Source organism: Coregonus lavaretus (genome assembly GCF_964263955.1).
Source record: "Coregonus lavaretus genome assembly, chromosome: 29".
Taxonomy (NCBI): domain Eukaryota; kingdom Metazoa; phylum Chordata; class Actinopteri; order Salmoniformes; family Salmonidae; genus Coregonus; species Coregonus lavaretus.
Genome location: NC_140016.1, coordinates 7,660,451 through 7,682,891, shown reverse-complemented (window position 1 = coordinate 7,682,891; position 22,441 = coordinate 7,660,451). Strand labels below are relative to the sequence as shown.

Sequence of the window (22,441 nt, the reverse complement as noted above, 5' to 3'; positions counted from 1 at the left end):
TCAAGTAGAACCCTTTTGGTTTCTCATCAATCTACACACAATAAACCCATAATGACAAATCATAAACTGATTGTATAACATTTTTTAAAACTGAAATATCACATTTGCATAAGTATTCAAACCCTTTACTCAGTACGTTGTTGAAGCACCTTTGGCAAAGATTACAGCCTCGAGTCTTCTTTGGTATGACGCTACAAGCTTGGCACACCTGTATTTGGGGAGTTTCTCCCATTCTTCTCTGCAGATCCTCTCAAGCTCTATCAGGTTGGATGGGGAGCATCGGTACACTTGTCCCGAAGCCACTCCTGCGTTGTCTTGGCTGTGTGCTTAGGGTCGTTGTCCTGTTGGAAGGTGAACCTTCGCCCCAGTCTGAGGTCCTGAGCGCTCTGGAGCAGGTTTTCAACAAGGATCTCTCTGTACTTTGCTCCGTTCATCTTTGCCTCGATCCTGACTAGTCTCCCAATCCCTGCCGCTGTAAAACATCCCGACAGCATGATGCTGCCACCACCATGTTTCACTGTTGGGATGGTGCCAGGTTTCCTCCAGACATGACGCTTGGCATTCAGGCCAAAGAGCTAAATCTTGGTTTCATCAGACCAGAGAATCTGGTTTCTCATGGTCTGAAAGTCTTTAGGTGCCACTTGACAAACTCCAAACGGGCTGTCATGTGCATTTTACTGAGGAGTGGCTTCCGTCTGGTCACTCTACCATAAAGGCCTGCTTGGTGGAGTGCTGCAGAGATGGTTGTCCTTCTGGAAGGTTCTCCCATCTCCACAGAGGAACTCTGAAGCTCTGTTAGAGTGACCATTGGGTTCTTGGTCACCTCCCTGATCAAGGCCCTTCTCCCCCGAATGCTCAGTTTGGCCAGGCGGCCAGCTCTAGGAAGAGTCTTGGTGGTTCCAAACTTCTTCCATTTAAGAATGATGGAGGCCACTGTGTTCTTGGGGACCTTCAATGCTGCAGAAACTTGTTGGTACCCTTCCCCAGATCTTTGCCTCGACACAATCCTGTCTCTGAGCTCTATGGACATTTCCTTCTACCTCATGGCTTGGTTTTTGCTCTGACATGCACTGTCAACTGTGGGACCTTATATAGACAGGTGTGTGCCTTTCCATATCATTTCCAATCAATTGAATTTACCACAGGTGGACTCCAATCAAGTTGTAGAAACATCTCAAGGATGATCAACGGATACAGGATGCACCTGAGCTCAATATCGAGTCTCATAGCAAAGGGTCTGAATACTTATGTAAATAAGGTATTTCTGTTTTTACTTTGTAATGCATTTTCTAATATTTCTAAAAACCTGTTTTCGCTTTGTCATTATGAGGTATTGTGTGTAGATTGACGAGGAACATGTTTTATTTAATCCATTTTAGAATAAGGCTGTAAAGTAACAAAATGTGGAAAAAGTCAAGGAGTGTGAATAGTTTCCGAATGCACTGTAGAACCTTTTCCACAGAGGGTTCTACATGGAACCCGAAAGGGTTCTACCTGAAACCGAAAAGGGTTCTACCTGGAACCCAAAAGGGTTCTCCTATGGGGACAGCTGAAGAACCCTTTTGGAACCCTTTTTTCTAAGTGTGTATATAAGGATATGGTGTCATTTCGGACACACCCCTGGATTCAAATAGCCCACTATTTGTTTACTTTAAAATACTTTAGCTGAGCTTGACTGGCGCAATAGAACCAATGGCATAGTCCCAAAAATGCTAAACCTGCATCCATAGGGCACTCCAGGCCAGGCTCAACCAAACGATCAGCGTTATTACCTTCTCCATGTGGGTAGTTACTAGATGGCCGTGTTAGAACAGACAATAGGGACAATATAATCAGAAGAATTGATGAAAGAGTACAGCACATAAAAGAATAGTTCTAGGCCAAATTCAGGGTTGTGTGTGTTCAAAAGAGTCATATCAAATAAACTGCTATTCCCTCATTCATCACGCTGCAGTTGAGTGGTGCTTTAGGCTACTATGCCACCAACTGGAAAATGTGTTGTGGTTGACGGCCCTGTAATACTGAATGAACTGTCGCTTTATAGAACCAAGGTTGCCCTACACTGGACAGCCCTACACTGAACTGCCTCACACTGAACTGCCCTACACTGAACTGCCTTTAACAACTGCCCTACACTGGACTGCCCTACACTGGACTGCCCTACACTGAACTGCCTCACACTCGACTGCACTACACTGAACTGCCTCACACTGAACTGCCCTACACTGAACTGCCCTACACTGGACTGCCCTTAACTGGACTGCCCTACACTGGACTGCCTCACACTCGACTGCACTACACTGAACTGCCCTACACTGGACTGCTCTACACTGAACTGCCCTACACTGGACTGTCCTACAATGGACTGCCCTACACTGAACTGCCTCACACTGGACTGCCTCACACTGGGCTGCCCTAGACTGGACTGCCCTACACTGGACTGCCTCACACTGGACTGCCTCAAACTAGACTGCCCTACACTGGACTGCCCTACACTGGACTGCCTCACACTGAACTGCCCTACACTGGACTGCTCTACACTGAACTGCCCTACACTGGACTGTCCTACAATGGACTGCCCTACACTGAACTGCCTCACACTGGACTGCCTCACACTGGGCTGCCCTAGACTGGACTGCCCTACACTGGACTGCCTCACACTGGACTGCCTCAAACTAGACTGCCCTACACTGGACTGCCCTACACTGGACTGCCTCACACTGGACTGCCTCACACTGGACTGCCTCACATTGGACTACCTCACACTGGACTGCCCTACACTGGACTGCCCTACACTGAACTGCCTCACACTGGACTGCCCTACACTGGACTGCCCTACACTGGACTGCCCTACACTGGACTGCCCTACACTGAACTGCCTCACACTCGACTGCACTACACTGAACTGCCTCACACTGAACTGCCCTACACTGAACTGCCCTACACTGGACTGCCCTACACTGGACTGCCCTACACTGAACTGCCTCACACTCGACTGCACTACACTGAACTGCCCTACACTGGACTGCTCTACACTGAACTAACCTACACTGGACTGTCCTACAATGGACTGCCCTACACTGAACTGCCTCACACTGGACTGCCTCACACTGGACTGCCCTAGACTGGACTGCCCTCCACTGGACTGCCTCACACTGGACTGCCTCAAACTAGACTGCCCTACACTGGACTGCCCTACACTGGACTGCCTCACACTGGACTGCCTCACACTGGACTGCGTCACATTGGACTGCCTCACACTGGACTGCCCTACACTGGACTGCCCTATACTGAACTGCCTCACACTGGACTGCCCTACACTGGACTGCCCTACACTGGACTGCCCTACACTGGACTGCCCTACACTGAACTGCCTCACACTCGACTGCACTACACTGGACTGCTCTACACTGAACTGCCCTACACTGGACTGTCCTACAATGGACTGCCTCACACTGGACTGCCTCACACTGGACTGCCTCACACTGGACTGCCTCAAACTAGACTGCCCTACACTGAACTGCCCTACACTGGACTGTCCTACACTGAACTTCCTCACACTGGACTGTCTCACACTGGACTGTCCTACACCGGACTGCCTTACACTGGACTGCCCTACACTGGACTGCCTCACACTGGACTGCCTCACACTGGACTGTCTCACACTGGACTGCCCTACACTGGACTGCCCTACACTGGACTGCCCTACACTGGACTGCCTCACACTGGACTGCCTCACACTGGACTGCCCTAAACTGAACTGCCTCACACTGGACTGCCCTACACTGGACTGCCCTACACTGGACTGCCCTACACTGGACTGCCCTACACTGGACTGCCCTACACTGGACTGCCCTACACTGAATTGCCTCACACTGGACTGCACTACACTGAACTGCCCTACACTGGACTGCCCTACACTGAACTGCCCTACACTGGACTGTCCTACAATGGACTGCCCTACACTGAACTTCCTCACACTGGACTGCCCTACACCGGACTGCCCTACACTGGACTGCCCTACACTGGACTGCCCTACACTGGACTGCCTCACACTGGACTGCCTCACACTGGACTGCCCTACACTGGACTGCCCTAGACTGAACTGCCTCACACTGGACTGCCCTACACTGGACTGCCCTACACTGGACTGCCTCACACTGGACTGCCCTACACCGGACTGCCCTACACTGGACTGCCCTACACTGGACTGCCCTACACTGGACTGCCCTACACTGGACTGCCTCACACTGGACTGCACTACACTGGACTGCCTCACACTGGACTGCCCTAGACTGGACTGCCTCACACTGGACTGCCTCACACTGGACTGCCTCACACTGGACTACCCTAGACTGCCCTAGACTGGACTGCCCTAGACTGGACTGCCCTACGCTGGACTGCCTCACGCTGGACTGCCTCACGCTGGACTGCCCTAGACTGGACTGCCCTAGACTGGACTGCCCTACACTGGACTGCCCTACACTGGACTGCCCTACACGGGACTGCCTCAGACTGGACTGCCCCACACGACTGTGGATCAAACCTATCATTCAATGGCCTTCATAAACTTTGGATGCATTTTTGTATCTGTACATTTTTTGTAATAAAAATTATCACGGGTATATTATTTATGATTTATATGTGTACTTGTGTTTGTCTTGTGAATTTGCAACAATAAAATAGTGGACCGTATATATTAGAATATAATTTGTCTTTAGTCAGTAGGCCTATCCTAAGCCTAACTTACAGTAGGTCTAATGCCTTTCTGAACCATGTGGTTGGAGTGTTGGTCTTCAGAGACGAAGGCTTTCATCTGACACTGACATACACTCAATGATCAAAAGTATGTGGACACCTGCTCACACTGGACTGCCTCACACTGGACTGCCCTAGACTGGACTGCCCTAGACTGGACTGCCTCACACTGGACTGCCCTACACTGAACTGCCTCACACTAGACTGCCTCACACTGGACTGCTCTACACTGGACTGCCCTACACTGGACTGCCTCACACTGGACTGCCCTACACTTGACTGCACTACACTGGACTGCCTCACACTGGACTGCACTACACTGGACTGCCTCACACTGGACTGCCTCTCACTGGACTGCCTCACACTGGACTGCCTCACGCTGGACTGTCCTAGACTGGACTGCACTACACTGGACTGCCCTACACTGGACTGCCTCAAACTGGACTGCCCCACACGACTGTGGATCAAACCTATCATTCAATGGCCTTCATAAACTTTGGATGCATTTTTTGTATCTGTACATTTTTGTTTTAATTTTTTATCAATGGTATATTATTTATGATTATTTATTTGTGTACTTGTGTTTGTCTTGTGAATTTGCAACAATAAAATAGTGGACCGTATATATTTGAATCTAATTTGTCTTTAGTCAGTAGGCCTATCCTAAGCCTAACTTACAGTAGGTCTAATGCCTTTCTGAACCACGTGGTGGGAGTGTTGGTCTTCAGAGACGAAGACTTTCATCTGACACTGACATACACTCAATGATCAAAAGTATGTGGACACCTGCTCACACTGGACTGCCTCACACTGGACTGCCCTAGACTGGACTGCCCTAGACTGGACTGCCTCACACTGGACTGCCCTACACTGAACTGCCTCACACTAGACTGCCTCACACTGGACTGCTCTACACTGGACTCCCCTACACTGGACTGCCTCACACTGGACTGCCTCACACTGGACTGCACTACACTGGACTGCCTCACACTGGACTGCCTCTCACTGGACTGCCTCACACTGGACTGCCTCACGCTGGACTGTCCTAGATTGGACTGCACTACACTGGACTGCCCTACACTGGACTGCCTCAAACTGGACTGCCCCACACGACTTTGGATCAAACCTATCATTCAATGGCCTTCATAAACTTTGGATGCATTTTTTGTATCTGTACATTTTTGTTTTAATTTTTTATCAATGGTATATTATTTATGATTATTTATTTGTGTACTTGTGTTTGTCTTGTGAATTTGCAACAATAAAATAGTGGACCGTATATATTTGAATCTAATTTGTCTTTAGTCAGTAGGAGTATCCTAAGCCTGACTTACAGTAGGTCTAATGCCTTTCTGAACCACGTGGTTGGAGTGTTGGTCTTCAGAGACGAAGGCTTTCATCTGACACTGACATACACTACATGATCAAAAGTATGTGGACACCTGCTCGTCAAACATCTCATTCCAAAATCATGCACTGATGTTGGGCAATTAGGCCTGGCTCGCAGTCGGCATTCCAATTCATCCCAAAGGTGTTCGATGGGCTTGAGGTCAGGGCTCTGTGCAGGCCAGTCAAGTTCTTCCACACCGATCTCGACAAACCATTTCTGTATGGATCTCGCTTTATGCACGGGGCATTGTCATGCTGAAACAGGAAAGGGCTTTCCCCAAACTGTTGCCACAAAGTTGGGAGCACAGAATCGTCTAGAATGTAATTGTATGCTGTAGCATTAAGATTTCCCTTCACTGGAACTAAGGGGCCTAGCCCGAACCATGAAAAACAGCCCCAGACCATTATTCCTTCTCCACCAAACTTTACAGTTGGCACTATGCATTCGGGCAGGTAGCGTTCTCCTGGCATCCACCAAACCCAGATTCGGCCGTCGGGCTGCCAGATGGTGAAGTGTGATTCATCACTCCAGAGAACACGTTTCCACTGCTCCAGAGTCCAATGGCGGCGAGCTTTACACCATTTCAGCCGACGCTTGGCATTGCGCATGGTGATCTTAGGCTTGTGTGCCGCTGCTCGGCCATGGAAACCCACAAACAGTTCTAGTGCTGACGTTGCTTCCAGAGGCAGTTTGGAACTCGGTAGTGAGTGTTGCAACCGAGGACAGACTATTTTTACATGCTACGTGCTTCAGCACTCGGGGTCCTGTTCTGTGAGCTTCTGTGGCCTACCACTTCGTGGCTGAGCCGTTGTTGCTCCTAGACGTTTCCGCTTCACAATAACAGCACTTACAGTTGACCGGGGAAGCTCTAGCAGGACAGACATTTGACTAACTGACTTGTTGGAAAGGTGGCATCCTATGACGGTACCACGTTGAAAGTCACTGAGCTCTTCAGTAAGCTCATTCTACTGCCAATGTTTGTTTATGGGGATTGCATAGCTGTGTGCTTGATTTTATACACCTGTCAGCAGATAAATATTCTGAAAACATGTATTTATTTATTACAAACCATTTCCAAGTAGTAGAAAGTAGTAGAACTAAAAGCTTACAGGATATTCATAAAAACCAACAGAGCTCTAGAGTTCCTCTGTGGCGATGGGAGAACCTTCCAGAAGGACAACCATCTCTGCAACACTCCACCAATTAGGCCTTTATGGTAGAGTGGCTAGACGGAAGCCACTCCTCAGTAAAAAGCACATGACCAGCCCGCTTGGAGTTTGCCAAAAGGCACCTAGACTGTCTGATGTCCTAACTAAACAACAGGAATAAACAATCAATAAAAAACAATCAATCAGATATATCCCTTCCCCTCCTCTCCTCCTACTCCCTCCTCTCCTCTCCTCTCCCTGCCCCGCCCCTCCCCTACTCCCTTCTCCTCTTCCTCATCTATCATACTCCCTCCTACTCTCTACTCATCATCATCTATCATACTCCCTCCTACTCTCTCCTCTTCTACTCTCGGCCCGGCCTCAGTTCGCCCCTGCAGGGACACCATCTCCACACTCTCCCCCTCTTCTCTCTTCTTCCTCCTGGTGGTGTTGAAGTACAGATAGGTGGCCGTGGTGGTCGTCACCAACATCAGCAGCACTACAACCAGTCTGATGGGGAACGCTGTCAGAGGAGAGGCTGCGACAGAAACACATTTGATAAGGGGATTGATCATCATATCCATTTGAAGAAAATCTCTCAATTACAAATTTAAAAAGTCTGGGTCAGTTACCTGTGACAGTGAGGGAGAGGTGCTCACACTCAGAGGAGGTTATGAGAGAAAACATAATTCTCATAAACACAGCTGTAGTTCCCTTGGTGGGAGTCATCTGTAGCAGGGAAGAGGAAGGCAGCAGAGTGATTGACAGCTGGCTGGGTCTGTGTTCTGTTGGAGCCAGTGAACGTGAGGAGGATGGAGCCTCCTGAGTACTGGCGCTGAGTGGAGCAGGTGATGGAGAAATTGTGGCCCCTGAACACCTCTGGCCCCTGGTGGCCCCTGGAGATCCCTCCAATTGAGACAGTCAGGGAGATATTAGACTGGAGCAGGAGATCTGAGCACACTATCTCAGCATAGGGATACGGTATATTTATTCAATAATACACCCTTTCACACTCCCTGAGCGCAGGCTCAGAGCCATTGCAGCAAACTGTCTGTAATCATCTTTTTACCAGAGGACTCTACTATTGAAACAGCGGAGCCACAGTCCAGTTGTCTACATACTACAGCTGCGTCATTCATGGACCACACATGAAAACTCTGATTCTCCACTCTCCTTCCCTGTACTCCTCCAGTCTACCTGCACAGCAACTGCCTCTTCCCACCAGCCTCTATCTACTCCGATTTCAGAGCACTCTCATCTGAGTGTGCCAGAGCGCAGAATAACTGATGAATTTATGAACCTGCAACACCTGTTGAATAGACCGGTGTCAGTAAACGTCTGCAAAAAAAGACATACAGTAAATTAAATTAAATTATTGCCAGCAGCCCAGTTAAAGTCACTAACGCTCCAGAAAACATGAAAACAGCCTAACCAACTCTGCTAGGGCGAGTAAAATGGTCAGAGTGAGGTTTTCTCTCATTTGTGTATGGAAGTATCCCAGAGCACTCTGACACACTGGAGGCAATTTACGAACGCACCCATCATCAGGGTGTGAGCAGGTCAGTCTAGCAGCGTTACCAGGGAAACAGGTGTGTACTTCTCTGGCTGAGTTGTTACAGTGTAGGAGAAGAGACTCATTGTCTTTACACTGGATCTCTGTAGCCCAGGTTGGACCCTCACCTCCATAGAGCCCCCCCGTAGAGCTGAATGTGCCCCACAGCCAATCTCCCGACAGACTACCTCTGCATTCTGCCAGTCAAAGTCAGCTTCACACTCTGAGGCCCAGGACTGATTGGACTTCACCTCCACTCTCCCAGAGCAGAGACCAGCTCCATCCACGAGCCTCACAGACTGAACAGGCCACATTTGCTCTGGCATAACAATAATTATTAACAATCCTAAAACCCAGGGGCGCAACTTTGGTTTTAGAAGTGGGGGGGGCTTTTTTTATTTTGTATTATCCTGTCGGATAAACACTCCAAACAGCCTACCCGACCACTCGGAGGCGTCCGCATGGTCCTAAAGCAGACCGTTGCCTCGTTTTGTATCACATTCCAATGATAAAACTGGTGGGACAAAAGTGCTATTTCAGAATGGGGGGGGGGGGGGGGGGGAGTTATATCTGTCCACAGAGGCAATCAATCAATCAGATTCCAAACTCTCCACCATGGCCAAGACCAAAGAGCTCTCCAAGGATGTCAGGGACAAGATTGTAGACCTACACAAGGCTGGAATGGGCTACAAGATCAGCGCCAAGCAGCTTGGTGAGAAGGTGACAACAGTTGGTGCGATTATTCGCAAATGGAAGAAACACAAAAGACCTGTCAATCTCCCTCGGCCTGGGGCTCCATGCAAGATCTCACCTCGTGGAGTTGCAATGATCATGAGAATGGTGAGGAATCAGCCCAGAACTACACGGGAGGATCTTGTCAATGATCTCAAGGCAGCTGGGACCATAGTCACCAAGAAAACATTTGGTAACACACTACGCCTTGAAGGACTGAAATCCTGCAGTGCCCGCAAGGTCCCCCTGCTCAAGAAAGCACATATACAGGCCCGTCTGAAGTTTGCCAGTGAACATCTGAATGTTTCAGAGGAGAACTGGGTGAAAGTGTTGTGGTCAGATGAGACCAAAATCGAGCTCTTTGCCATCAACTCAACTCGCCATGTTTGGAGGAGGAGGAATGCTGCCTATGACCCCAAGAACACCATCCCCACCGTTAAACATGTAGGTGGAAACATTATGCTTTGGGGGTGTTTTTCTGCTAAGGGGACAGGACAACTTCACTGCATCAAAGGGACGATGGACAGGGTCATGTACCGTCAAATCTTGGGTGAGAACGTCCTTCCCTCAGCCAGGGCATTGAAAATGGGTCGTGGATGGGTATTCCAGCATGACAATGACCCAAAACACACGGCCAAGGCAACAAAGGAGTGGCTCAAGAAGAAGCACATTAAGGTCCTGGAGTGGCCTAGCCAGTCTCCAGACCTTAATCCCATAGAAAATCTGTGGAGGGAGCTGAAGGTTCGAGTTGCCTCGAAACCTTAATGAGTTGGAGAAGATCTGCAAAGAGGAGTGGGACAAAATCCCTCCTGAGATGTGTGCAAACCTGGTGGCCAACTACAAGAAACGTCTGACCTCTGTGATTGCCAACAAGGGTTTTGCCACAAGTACTAAGTCATGTTTTGCAGAGGGGTCAAATACTTATTTCCCTCATTAAAATGCAAATCAATTTATAACATTTTTGACATGCATTTTTCTGGACTTTTGTTGTTGTTATTCTGTCTCTCACTGTTCAAATAAACCTACCATTAAAATTATAGACTGATCATGTCTTTGTCAGTGGGCAAACGTACAAAATCAGCAGGGGATCAAATACTTTTTTCCCTCACTGTACATGCACTAACACAGGTATATATCAGTATAACACAGGTCTACATGCCGTAACACAGGTATATATCAGTATAACAGCCCTACATGCAGTAACACAGGTATATATCAGTATAACACAGGTATATATCAGTATAACACAGGTATACATGCAGTAACACAGGTATATATCAGCCCTACCACAGGTATATTTCAGTATTTATTTAACTAGGCAAGTCAGTTAAGTTCTTATTTACAATGACGGCCTACACCGGCCAAACCCGGACGACGCTAGGCCAATTGTGCGCCGCCCTATGGGACTCCCAATCACGGCTGGTTGTGATACAGCCTGGAATCGAACCAGGGGGTCTGTAGTGACGCCTCAAGCACTGAGATGCAGTGTCTTAGACCACTGTGCCACTCGGGAGCCCATAGTATAACAGAATATTACCTGTGCTCCAGGAAAGGACCATCAGTATCACTGCAGGTATCATATCTGTCTCTAACTGGGGCTCCGCTGAGCTGTGTTAGCTTGCTGTCTGAAGAGATGACTGAAGAGTGGAGTGGACTTGTATATCACCTCTTATATCTACATTGACTGGAGAGTGGAGTTGACTTGTATATCACCTGTTATATCTACATTGACTGGAGAGTGGAGTTGACTTGTATATCACCTGTTATATATACATTGACTGGAGAGTGGAGTTGACTTGTATATCACCTGTTATATATACATTGACTGGAGAGTGGAGTTGACTTGTATATCACCTGTTATATCTACATTGACTGGAGAGTGGAGTTGACTTGTATATCACCTGTTATATCTACATTGACTGGAGAGTGGAGTTGACTTGTATATCACCTGTTATATATACATTGACTGGAGAGTGGAGTTGACTTGTATATCACCTGTTATATCTACATTGACTGGAGAGTGGAGTTGACTTATTAATTATTATTATTATTATTATATGCCATTTAGCAGACGCTTTTATCCAAAGCGACTTACAGTCATGCGTGCATACATTTTTGTTTATGGGTGGTCCCGGGGATCGAACCCACTACCTTGGCGTTACAAACGCTGTGCTCTACCAGCTGAGCTACAGAGGACCAGGTGACAGGTGACTTGTATATCACCTGTTATATCTACATTGACTGAAGACTGGAGTTGACTTGTATATCACCTATTATATCTACATTGACTGGAGAGTGGAGTTGACTTGTACATCACCTATTATATCTACATTGACTGGAGAGTGGAGTTGACTTGTACATCACCTATTATATCTACATTGACTGGAGAGTGGAGTTGACTTGTATAGCACCTATTATATCTCCATTGACTGGAGAGTGGAGTTGACTTGTATAGCACCTATTATATCTCCATTGACTGGAGAGTGGAGTTGACTTGTATAGCACCTATTATATCTACATTGACTGGAGAGTGGAGTTGACTTGTATAGCACCTATTATATCTCCATTGACTGGAGAGTGGAGTTGACTTGTATAGCACCTATTATATCTCCATTGACTGGAGAGTGGAGTTGACTTGTATAGCACCTATTATATCTCCATTGACTGGAGAGTGGAGTTGACTTGTATAGCACCTATTATATCTACATTGACTGAAGAGTGGAGTTGACTTGTATATCACCTCTTATATCTAGAAGTGGTCCTCTGTAGCTCAATTGGTAGAGTATGGCGCTTGTAACGCTAGGGTAGTGGGTTCGATCCCCGGGATCACCCATATGTAAAAATGTATGCACACATGACTGTAAGTCGCTTTGGATAAAAGCGTCTGCTAAATGGCATATTATAACTATTATCTACATTGACTGGAGAGTGGAGTTGACTTGTATATCATATCTACACTGACTGAAGAGTTCGGTGGACTTGTATATCACCTTTTATATATTCTTACGTTCTAATTTCCTCATGCTAATAACACACCTACTGCTCTTACAGCTGATCTGTGATCAGTGTTGGTAGCCCACCACAGGAAACAGCTCACCAGTTTACCACAGTTCATTTTTAGATGCTGCCATATCCTCTGCTGGCTTTGATAGGCAGAAACACTGATCACAGATTATCTGGAAATGAACCGAGACTGGTGAGGGTATGCGCAGGTGTACCTACAGTATGCAGCTCTGTCCTTAACCAATCAGATCTAACCTGGTCAATAAATCATCAGATCAATGCAGAAACAGAGTGCTCCTTTTTCTATATTTACGGGATAGTCACCTGTTGAAATGTCCTGGTCCCAGGTCGGTTTCTGCTGTCTTTCCAACTAGTACTTGGTGAGACAGCACCAACAGATCTGGGACCAAGCTACATCAGATGCTCCTCCTTGTGCATTTCAATGAACCTGAGTCTCAAATGACAAACACTGCTAATGCTGTTCACTATGATCTAGATCCTTTATTTCAATCCAGCGTAACGTGGACCTGACCAAGTACCCAGTGGACAGACAGGTGTGCACCCTGCAGCTGGACAGTTGTGAGTAGCCCACCTGACACACACACACACACACACACACACACACACACAGGAGTGTTGGTCTTCTGAGAACATGTGTTTATTAATGTATTTATTACATAAACCATTTCCAAGTAGTAGGAAATAAATCAGTAAAGTGCAAACATCAATCAGAAATTAGGGTCTGCTCGTGTTAAAATACATGCATGTACTTTATGAGTTTTATAAATGTACATTGCCTTCGGAAAGTATTCAGACTCCTTGACTTTTTCCACATTTTGTTACGTTGCAGCCTTATTCTAAAATTTATTAAATAAAACAATTTCCTCAGCGATCTACACATAATACCCCATAATGACATAGCACCGAGACAGGATTGTTTCTAGGCACAGATCTGGGGAAGGGTGCCAAAACATTTCTGCAGCATTGAAGGTCCCCAAGAACACAGTGGCCTCCATCATTCTTTAAAAAAAAAAAGTTTGGAACCACCAAGACTCTTCCTAGAGCTGGCCGCCCAGCCAAACTGAGCAATCGGGGGAGAAGGGCCTTGGTCAAGGAGGTGACCAAGAACCCGATGGTCACTCTGACAGAGCTCCAGAGTTCCTCTGTGGCGATGGGAGAACCTTCCAGTAGGACAACCATCTCTGCAGCACTCCACCAATCAGGCCTTTATGGTAGAGTTTACAGACGGATGCCAATCCTCAGTAAAAAGCACATGACAGCCCGCTTGGAGTTTGCCAAAAGGCACCTAAAGACTGACAGACCATGAGAAACAAGATTCTCTGGTCTGATGAAACCAAGATTTAACTCTTTGGCCTCATGCCTGGAGGAATCCTGGCACCATCCCTACGGTGATGCATGGTGGTGGCAGCATCATGCTGTGGGGATGTTTTACAGCGGCAGGGATTGGGAGACTAGTCAGGATCGAGGCAAAGATGAACGGAGTAAAGTACAGAGAGATCCTTGTTGAAAACCTGCTCCAAAGCGCTCAGGACCTCAGACTGGGGCGAAGGTTCACCTTCCAACAGGACAACGACCCTAAGCACACAGCCAAGACAACGCGGGAGTGGCTTCGGGACAAGTCTCTGAATGTCCTTGAGGGGCCCAGCCAGAGCCCGGACTTGAACCCGATCGAACATCTCTGGAGAGACCTGAAAATAGCTGTGCAGCAACGTTCCCCATCCAACCTGACAGAGCATGAGAGGATCTGCAGCGAAGAACGGGAGAAACTCCCCAAATACAGGTGTCCCAAGCTTGTAGCGTCATAGCCAAGAAGACTTAAGGCTGTAATTGCTGCCAAAGGTGCATTAACAAAAGGGTCTGAATACTTATGTAAATGTGATATTTCCATTTTTTATGTTTAATAAATGTGCAACAATTTTGAAAAACCAGTTTTTGCTTAGTCATTCTGGGGTTTTGTGTGTAGATTGATTTTTTTTTTTTTGCTATCCATTTTAGAATAAGGCTGTAACCTAAAAAATTTTGGAAAAAGTCAAGGGGTCAGAATACTTTCCGAAGGCACTGTAGGTACTGTCTTATCAGTGGTGTGAATTCCTGTAGATAAGTATTGGCACGTAATGTACATTGTTCAGATAATATTTACAGTTATGTCTATTATTAGCACTATTATGTTAGTCATTATACTGTTTATAAAGTAAATCTCAATTTGAGGGGAAAAGGAACATTGTGCAGTCTAAAAATAATCCTATATACAAAACAGTAGTTATGTCTTCTGTCTTCTGTCGGTGAGAAGGCAAAGGGGGTAAATAATGTTCAAGGGAAAGTTCCAGACTTGTATCTACTTATCCAGAGTCAGATGAACTCATGGATACCATTTTTATGTCTATGTGTGTAGTTTCAAGGAAGTTGAAGGTAGGTTCTGGAGCCATTGTTATAGCTGTAGTGCAATGACTGGAAGTATACAGGAGAAGCTACAGTAGCATGAAGCTAGGAAAGGGCTTAATTGACCAAATCTGGAAGTATCCCTTTAAAGCACATCACATACAGTAAATCACTGTGTTTTTCTTCCATGTCCATTGTCTTCCATTCCTGTTCTATTGAACATTCTCACCTTAAAATCGATCATTGTCCCTTTGTCATTTATCAAGGTATAATTGAATATCCTTTCTGTACACTGGCTCAAATATCCCATTTCGTCCATATCTCTACAACAATCTGAAAGACAAATCCTCTCTCTGATATTCCGCCAATAATCTCCAATCTTGCTTTAACATCCTTATGCTTTAAGTGCATTTCTTCGACTCCCATTCCTGCAATGAAAATCAACAGTTTAATATTTTGGTGTATTACACATTAAGTGTATTACACACACACACACACGCACACACACACATGCACACGCACACACACGCACACATTGTGTCTTTCGCCCTTACCTTGGCTTTCTGCATGACTGTTCTTTTAGACGAGGAGTAGACAGGAGGTTTCTTACGGGCCGCAGAGACACAGCTGACTGGTATAGACTCAGAGTAGTAGGGACAGCTAAAGACCTGAGACACACACACACTAAAATCATTAGCGCCAGCGATCACTTATTTGCTGGTGGGTCTATGTGTGTGTGTATGTGTGTGAGTGTGTGTGTATGTGTGTGAGTCTGTGTGTATGTGTGTGTGTGTGTGTGTGTATGTGTGCGCGTGTGTGTGTCTGTGCATACATTCCCACATACAGTACTAGTCAAAAGTTTGGACACACCTACTTATTCCAGGTTAAAAAATAATAATAATTGTGGGACTATCATTTGTTTTTCAACAGGAAAATGACCCAAAACACCTCCAGGCTGTGTAGGAGCTATTTGACCAAGAAGGAGAGTGATGGAGTTCTGCATCTGATGACCTGGCCTCCACAATCACCTGACCTCAACTCAATTGAGATGGTTTGGGATGAGTTGGACCGCAAAGTGAAGGAAAAGCAGCCAACAAGTGCTCAGCATACAGTACCAGTCAAAGGTCTGGACATACCTACTCATTCAAGGGTTTTTCTTTATTTTTACTATTTTTTACATTGTAGAATAATAGTGAACACATCAAAACTATGAAATAACACATATGGAATCATGTAGTAACCAAAAAAGTGTTAAACAAATCAAAATATATTATATATTTAAGATTCTTCAAATAGCTTTGCACACTCGTGGCATTCTCTCAACCAGCTTCATGAGGTAGTCACCTGGAATGCATTTCAATGAACAGGTGTGCCTTCTTAAAAGTTAATTTGTGGAATTTCTTTCCTTCTTAATGCGTTTGAGCCAATCAGTTGTGTTGTGACAAGGTAGGGGGGGTATACAGAAGATAGCCCTATTTGGTAAAAGACCAAGTCCATATTACAGCAAGACAGCTCAAATAAGCAAAGAGAAACGACAGTCCATCATTACTTTAAGATATGAAGGTCAGTCAGATCATTTCAAGAACTTTGAACGTTTTTTAAAGTGCAGTCGCCAAAACCATCAAACGCTATGATAAAACTGGCTCTCATGAGGACCACCACAGGAATGGAAGACCCAGAGTTACCTCTGCTGCAGAGGATAAGTTCATTAGAGTTACCAGCCTCAGAAATTGCAGCCCAAATAAATGCTTCACAGAGTTCGAGTCACACACACATCTCAACATCAACTGTGTGAATCAGGCCTTCATGGTCGAATTGCTGCAAAGAAACCACTACTAAAGGACACCAATAATAAGAAGAGACCTGCTTGGGCCAAGAAACACGAGCAATGGACATTAGACCTGTGGAAATGTGTTCTGTGGTCTGGAGTCCAAATTTGAGATTTTTGGTTCCAACCGCCGTGTCTTTGTGAGACGCGGTGTGGGTGAACGGATGATCTCCGCATGTGTAGTTCCCACCGTAAAGCATGGAGGTGTTATGGTGTGGGGTTGCTTTGCTGGTGACACTGTCTGTGATTTATTTAGAATTCAAGGCACACTTACCCAGCATGGCTACCACAGCATTCTGCAGCGATATGCCATCCTATCTGGTTTGGGCTTAGTGGGACTATCATTTGTTTTTCAACAGGACAATGACCCAACACACCTCCAGGCTGTGTAAGGGCTATTTTACCAAGAAGGAGAGTGATGGAGTGCTGCATCAGATGACCTGGCCTCCACAATCCCCCGACCTCAACCCAATTGAGATGGTTTGGAATGAGTCAGACGACAGAGTGAAGGAAAAGCAGCCAACAAGTGCCAAGCATATGTGGGAACTCCTTCAAGACTGTTGGAAAAGCATTCCAGGTGAAGCTGTTTGAGAGAATGCCAAGAGTGTGCAAAGATGTCATCAAGGCAAAGGGTGGCTATTTGAAGAATCTTAAATATATAGTACATTTTGATTTGTTTAACACTTTTTGGGTTGCTACATGATTCCATATGTGTTATTACGTAGTTTTGATGTCTTCACTATTATTCTACAATGTAAAAAATAGTAAAAATAAAGAAAAACCTTTGAATGAGTAGGTATGTCCAAACTTTTGACTGGTACTGTATGTGGGAACTCCTTCAAGACTGTTGGAAAAGCATTCCAGGTGACTACATCATGAAGCTGGTTGAGAGAATGCCAAGAGTGTGCAAAGCTGTCATCATGGCAAAGGGTGGCTACTTAGAAGAATCTAAAATATATGTGTCCAAACCTTTGACTGGTACTGTATGTGTCTGTGTTGTACCTTGCTGGAGGGTTTGCTCTCCCCAGGTGCCCCCAGAGCCCCTCCTGCTAGACTCTTCTTCAGGTTGTCTTTAGCCTGGGTGAGCCGGAGCTCCAGGTCCACTCTCTCACTCTCCTTTCCCCGGCACGCCTCCTCTAGCTGGGACACACGCTCACTCAGGGAGCCCCTCTGCTCCTCTGCTCCAGGAACACACATAAACAGAGGAAGTTGATTAGGGAGCACCTGTATAGTTCTGCCAGTAGGGGGTGGTATAGCATTGCTGGTGATCTTTTTTGTATTTTGTGGGTGCATTAAGTACTGTAGCCTACTGAGATTGTATTAAAGGGTTTTGTGCATATCTGTTTAGTGTGTATTTTTTGTTGTTATTGTATTTATTAGGGATCCCCATTAGCTGTTGCCAAGGCAGCAGCTACTCTTCCTGGGGTCCAAACACATTAAGGCACTTACATTACACATAAAGGTTGCAGGCACTTGTTACTGTTTGAAGCATTTTCTTGAGTGGCCAGTCAATATTTAAATCCCCCAGAAAGTATACCTCTCTGTTGATATCACATACATTATCAAGCAGTTCACACATATTATCCAGATACTGACTGTTAGCACTTGGTGGTCTATAGCAGCTTCCCATAAGAATGGGCTTTAGGTGGGGCAGATGAACCTGTAGCCATATTACTTCAACAGTATTTAACATTAACTCCTCTCTAAGCTTTACAGGAATGTGGTTCTGAATATAAACAGCAACACATCCACCATTGGCATTTCTGTATTTTCTGTAGATGTTATAACCATGTATTGCTACCACTGTATCATCAAAGGTATTATCTAAGTGAGTTTCAGAGATAGTCAGAATATGAATATCATCTGTTACTAGCAAGTTATTGATTTCATGAACCTTGTTTCTTAGGCTACATGTGTTAATGTGGGCAATTTTTTTGCACTTTTATGGGATGCTTGATTGTTTTCATTGCTTTACTGGGAAGCTTAGCAGAAGTAGACATGCTCATGTTATTTATGTTCGAGCTGATAGTGCAGGGTGAGCTGCACACAGTGGACTTCCTACTAGGGCACACTGCCTCAGTGCTAACAGTATAACTCTGGTTCGTAGGTACATGATTACTGCATACAATAGCTGTAGGATCAACAGAGGCACTCAGAGCAGTTAGAGGGACATACATTGGGTTACTTACATTGTGTCTGCCAACGCCCCTGGGATAATGTACATTTGCTGACGCATTATGACAACTCAGCGACACAATGGTAGGGATTATCTGAGCTGGACTTGGGTCATTGATAAGTAATTGTCTCAACGCAGCCTTATAATGCTGTGAAAGGATCCAGAGAAACCCAAATTGTTCGGGTGGATCCCATCCTCCTTATAAACGTGTTTTGTTTCCAAAAGGTGTGTGTGTATGTGTGTGTGTGTGTTCTCTCCCCTCTTACCTGTAGCAGTCTTCAACCTCTCCTTCACCTCTCTCCTCTCTTGTCTCAGTGTCAGCAGAGTGTTCCGTATCCCATCCCTCTCTCTCTCCAGCTGTTCTTTCTCTCTCAAGTAGAGTTTAGCGTCCTCCTCTGCTCGTGTTTTCCCATAGAGGCCATACTGATTGGTGTCTGGGGGGGTCACAGAGGGGTGAGAGGTGAAAGGTCAGAGGTCAGACCTGGAGAGGTTATGGGAAGAAGACATACATTTATCCCTCTATTCTCTCTCTCTCTCTCTCTCTCTCTCTCTCTCTCTCGCTCTCTCTCTCTCTCTCTCTCTCTCCCTCCCTCTCTGTCAGTCACTCTTACTCTTTCTCTGCCTCTCACACAGAAATAGTAGAAGAGAGACAGACAGGGAGAGAGAGAGAGAGAGAGAGAGAGAGAGAGGGAGAAAGAGGTCAGCAGCGAAGCTAATGAGGTTTTCTCAGAAATATCAGGTTCCATCCTCTCCTCTCCTCTCCTCTCCTCTCCTCTCCTCTCCTCTCCTCTCCTCTCCTCTCCTCTCCTCTCCTCTCCTCTCCTCTCCTCTCCTCTCCTCTCCTCTCCTCTCCTCTCCTCTCCTCTCCAGATAGACAGACAGCAGGAGGCTTTGAAGTAATGGACAGGGAAGGAAAGAAGGTATCCCACTGGGCTTCATTTCAACAAAGAAATTAAATGTGAAGACATTGAATCAATGTGGAAAACTGATTGGATTTGCAAAAAGTCATCAACGTACGGGAATTTCGTAAATTTTTCACCCAACTTTTAACATAAGTCCAATGACATGGTGACATTTTTTGTTGATTTCACGTTGAATTCAAGTCAGTTGACAACAATGTAAATCAAAACTAGAAGTTGAAATGACGTCTAGGCCCAGTGGGATGTGTGTGCGTGTGTACAAAAATGTGTGTGTGTCTTACTGGAGCCAACGCGTTTCAGGGCCAGACCAGGTTTGGTCCTACCAGAGTCACTAGCAGAGAAACTGGACCTCCGCTCCGGTCCAGGCTGTAGAAAAGAGGTTGAAGAGAACAAGATGAAAAGAGCCCAGAATGAAGGGAAGAGAAAGGAGGTTAGAGGTCATAACAAAGAGAAGCAGTTCAAGTAAACCAATGCCTAGGCTTTTTCATCTTTTGAAAGGCATGTAACAGAGTGTGATGTGTTTGGGTGAATGATCAGAGGTTTCATATTCAGACCAGACAGTGACTGTCCCCAACAGCTGCACACACGCAAGCACCCCCCCCCCCACACACACACACTGCTCCTCTGGCACTTCAGAGGAAACCCTCCTGTCTGGGAATAATCCTTGTACACTACCAGCTGGTCACGTGTGTTTGTTCCCACCTGCTCTGCCTCATAGGGAACCTCCTCGTACGTCCTGGAGTAAGTGGAAGTGCTACTAGAAGATGTGGCCCACCTGAGAGAGAGAGAGGGAGAGGGAGAGGCAGAGAGGCAGATAAAAGTGTGAGATTGTAAAATGTGATTGTGAGAGACTCGAACATTTGACAAACGCATCATCCCTCCATTCCTCTCTAACCATGAGCTCATTTTACAGTCCTACCCCAGCTCTCTCTCTCTCTCTCTCTCTCTCTCTCTCTCTCTCTCTCATTCTCTCTGACTCACAGGAAAGAGTGTCGCGCAGCATCTTGGATGTTAGCGATGGTTTCCACGTCAACATAGTCATAGTGTAGTGACTCTGGATCTGTGGCTGTACCTGTCTCTGCCAGCAGAACACCCAGCCATCGCCCCAACTCCTCAGAGCTACACGCCTACAGGGGGAGGGGGAGTGGGGTGGGGTAGGGAGACCGAGAGAGGGAGAGAGTAGGGAGGGAGAGAGAGAGAGAGAGAGAGAGAGAGGGAATGGACAGACCCATTATACAACAATCTGACATTTACCAGCACATGCAGAGGACATGATTCTTCTGACTCGGTATTCCAGTATTTCAGTATTCTAAATTGCTAAACTTCTTAAATTACTGTATTGTAATGTATGGTGTCATGAATTGTATCCCGTATTGTTGCATGTACAGTATTTTACCGCCAATGCAGCCACCTCTGTGCCTCCCTTCAGTATCCTGAGGGCGAAGGGGTGTTTGGGGCCCAGTCCTGGGTACACCACACACCCATTGAGTGGTAGAGGGGCCAGGGAGGGCCGGGAGTCTCCTCTGTCAGGGTGGAAGTGGAGAGAACCCCACACACACAACACCACTGATCCGTCCATACCTGGCTCACCAACACAGACAGGTAGCCTAGGGAGGAGAGGAGTGGGGAGGGGGCAGAGGAGTGTAGAGGAGGGAGGAAGGAGGAGGGGAGAGGAGAGGAGGGGAGAGAAGATGAGGTGAGAGGAAGGGAGAGGAGGGGAGAAGAGAGGAGATGAGGTGAAAGGAAGGGTGAGGAGAGGAGAGGAGAGGAGAGGAGGAGGAGGAGAGGAGAGGAGAGGAGAGGAGAGGAGAGGAGAGGAGAGGAGAGAGGAGAGGAGAGGGAGGAGAGGGAGAGAGGAGAGGAGAGGAGAGGAGAGGAGAGGAGAGGAGAGGAGAGGAGAGGGAGAGGAGAGGAGAGGAGAGGAGAGGAGAGGGAGGAGAGGAGAGGAGAGGAGGAGGACTGTAAGGTAAGGTTGGGATAGCATTGCTGTTATCAATAGGTTATTGTCATATCAATAGGTTATTGTCATATTTAATTAATTTAGCTTAATTGTTTGTGTATGTAAGTATGTGGAAATGTTGCGAGGTGAGACAGATAGAAAGAAATAGAGAGACAATATTGAATAGTTCAGGGAAGGAGTGAGAGGTGAGATGGAGGAGGAGTGTCGGGGGGTGTCCTACCTTGTCGAGGGTCTGTGTCTGGGGAGGGGGTGCGTGCGTCGCTAGGTAGGGGGTGCTTCCTCTTGGAGAAACTGATGATACGTGTTATCTTACGACCTGCCGCTAGAGCCCCCCGCTTCACCTTACCTACACACACACACACACACAAACACACACACACAGAAAACAAAAATTCTCCATGTTGAGGGTCAACCTGAGGTGAGTACACAGCAATAACTAATAGAATGGAATATGCCATTTAGCATCCAAAGCGACTTACAACATTTTTTCCATGGGTGGCCCCAGCGGGAATCGAACCCACCAAGGTACCACAGTCTCTCACCATTCTCTCTGTTGTCCCTGTTGTCTCTCTTG

The 22,441-nt window shown here is 46.4% G+C and overlaps 1 pseudogene across 1 annotated transcript in view; it reads right to left on the bottom strand.

The window, feature by feature from the left end:
* Positions 1-13,221: 13,221 nt before the first annotated feature.
* LOC311104996 (actin filament-associated protein 1-like 1) overlaps positions 13,222-22,441 on the bottom strand; it is a 41,038-nt pseudogene continuing 31,818 nt past the window's right edge. The window contains exons 7-16 of the transcript XR_014615823.1: positions 22,410-22,437; positions 22,088-22,213; positions 21,304-21,514; positions 20,889-21,034; positions 20,610-20,682; positions 20,189-20,273; positions 19,254-19,421; positions 17,814-17,989; positions 15,538-15,651; positions 13,222-15,411 (exon numbers count right to left, since the gene is read on the bottom strand). The product of XR_014615823.1 is annotated as an actin filament-associated protein 1-like 1 (transcript). The remainder of the gene's footprint in view (positions 15,412-15,537; positions 15,652-17,813; positions 17,990-19,253; positions 19,422-20,188; positions 20,274-20,609; positions 20,683-20,888; positions 21,035-21,303; positions 21,515-22,087; positions 22,214-22,409; positions 22,438-22,441) is intronic.